The sequence below is a fragment of the Coregonus lavaretus genome, assembly GCF_964263955.1.
Source record: "Coregonus lavaretus genome assembly, contig: HAP1_SCAFFOLD_848, whole genome shotgun sequence".
NCBI classification, from domain to species: Eukaryota; Metazoa; Chordata; class Actinopteri; order Salmoniformes; family Salmonidae; genus Coregonus; species Coregonus lavaretus.
In genome coordinates, this window is record NW_028163880.1 from 61909 (window position 1) to 64856 (window position 2948).

The following is a 2948-nucleotide window of genomic DNA, read 5'->3' on the forward strand; positions in this document are numbered from 1 at the left end:
TTGGAATGAGATGTTCGATGAGCAGGTGTCCACATACTGTACCTTTGGTCATGTAGTGTATTTATATTCTGGACTCTGACATTGCTCGTCCTGATATTTCTTAATTCCTTTCTTTACATTTTTTGGATTTGTGTGTATTGTTTTGTATTGTTAGGTATTACTTCACTGTTGGAGCTAGAAACACAAGCATTTCGTTGCACCTGCGATAACATCAATAAAATGTGATTTGATTTGGCCTGTACAACAACAACAACAACAAGCAGCAGGGCGTGGAGAGCAGGAGAGCATGGAGGGAGAGGACAACACGCTAGGAGGCTCTACAATGGCCAATATCTACAGTATCTCATGGTCATTGAGTTGTACTACACACAGTGCACCAGCATTATCAACACAACCTGATAGAATCAGTGCTGTTAATGAAAATATGAAATTATCTCCCACTGATTTCAAATCAGATCTTACCACTTAATATAACCTATTCACTATGTTTGACTGGTAAAATGCTATTTCCACATTCAGATAGCATGCAGAAAGTGCATTGACTGTAACATGCTCAGACACAGCAGGAGGTGTGTACATTAGTGTGATGTTTCTCCTCACCTGAGTTCCCAAACTCAGGGTGCGTTTTCCCACTATGAGAGGTGACTTTTTACCATGAAAGTCACAGAGGCAGCGGTTTCTGCCAATTCCCCTATGAGTTCCTCTGTTCTGGGGAAGAAGGTTACTTGATAAAGCCCTATTGATGTACACTGGAGCCTTTCTACCGTGTTGACTTTGCTGCTGACAAAGAAATCTCTCTCGCTATCTTCTCTCTCTTTCTCTATGTTTTCTCTCTTTTTTTCTCTTCATATGAGAATAAAGGATTGCGCAAATGGCGATCCTTGGGAATCTGGATTGTGAGTCGATTTTGAAAAAATCGATATCTGCACATTAACTTTCAGAATATTGTATTAAAGATGTTGGCCTTCAAACGGTATTGATCGCCAGCAAAACAAACTCCCTGCATCGAAGTCAGAACAGCAATATTCACAATTCCATATACCTGAGTAACAATGTAGGTTTTTCTGTTGTTTTCCCATTGTATATTATCGTTCATGTTTTACTACGTCTCCCATGAATATAATAACTTGTTGAATGCCAGCAATCTCTTGGTTATGGATTCAATCTTGCCATGTCAGCAATATAGTCTCTAATATCCATAGTTCCATACAGTATCACTACAAGTTCTCTGTTGTTTTCCCATTGCATATCAATGTTAATGTTTCATTACAAATCTTGCATGAATATAATAACTTGATGTTTTAATGATTGGCAGCAATGTCTTGGGTATGGCCTGGATCTTGTGTCAGCAATATTATATAGTCTAAGAAATACAGGGTGAAGAGCTACTGTACTTGATTAGTTCAGGAAAATCAGTTCTGCACCTTTCACATGAGGAGTTGGAACTTGGAAGCATCCATACAATGCATTACTTATCACAAAAAAAGGGGCAAAAATGCATTACTCATTCCACTGTGAAACAAGACATAGGTAGAATTACATAGCATCATCCCGATTTCAAGGTGAAAGACTAATTTAAGATAAAGTAAATGATGGATTAGCAATGTGATATGGTACTATGGAAGCAATGTTAAAGGATTAGAAATCCAACTTGGTTGCAGACTGTTGAAACAAATTAGCCATACCCTGGTTCTTTCCTATTTCTTTAATGGTTTGTTATTTTTTAATTTTACAAAGGATTGTACTTGAAGATACATTTGAACATGTTAGGTTTTAGTAGTCAAAAGTGGTCACTACTGTGATCACAAGATGAAATGGTGCCTTCATGTAAAAAAAAAAAATGAAAAATACAAATAAGAATGTTCTTTGTAGCCTACTGCTACGTATGGGGATATGTTATATTCCCAGTTCTAAATGTTTTCTGAAAGGGTTTGTCTCCTCTTTCATTTCTGCTCAACAAATATCCGTTGTTCCGTGGTTTTGATCAGTCCCACATTAACTATGTAATAAATGTGAAGCACAAAATGAAAACAGCATGGGTGCGGAAAAATTATGTAATTCTCCAAAGCAAGAAACACTTTAAACAATTCCCTTTCATTCCTAATGAATCTGTCGGAATCTGTGCAACAAAACAAAAGATATCAGATCAAATAATTATCTAGCCACGAAATGGCAAATCTGACGACGACCTATTGAAATAAAATCTAATTGTATTTGTCACATGCGCTGAATACAACAAGTGTAGACTTTACAGTGAAATGCTTACTTATGAGCCCTTTCCCAACAATGCACTTAAAAAGTACAAAATTAACAAATAGATAAAAATAAAATAGTAACACAATAAAATAACACCATACCATATAAAAAAAAAAACAATAACGAGATTATATACAGGCTATATACAAGGAGTACTGATACCGAGTCAATTGACTGGGTTACGAGGTAGTTGGGGTGATTGATTTAGGTAATATGTACAGTACATGTAGGTTTGGTTAGGTGATTGATTGAAGTACTATCTACATGTAGGTAGTGGGTGAAACACAGACAATCCAGGTAGCCATTTAATTAACTGTTCAGCAGTCTTATGGCTTTGGGCTAGAAGCTGTTCAGGAGCCTTTTGGTCCCAGACTTGGTGCGCCGGTACCACTTGCCGTGCGGTAGCAGAGAGAACAGTCTATGACTAGGGTGGCTGGAGACTTTGACCATTTTTAGGGACTTCCTCCACTACAGCCCCCTGTATGTGAATGGGGGCGTACTCGGCCCTCCATTTCCTGTAGTCCACGATCAGCTACTTTGTCTTGCTGACGTTGAGGGTTGTGTCCTGGCACCACATTGGCAGGTCTCTGACCTCCTCCTCGGGATTTTTTATAAGCGTCCAGATTTGTGTCCCGCTCCTTGAAAGCGGCTGCTCTAGCCTTTAGCTCAATGCGGATGTTGCCTTTAATCCA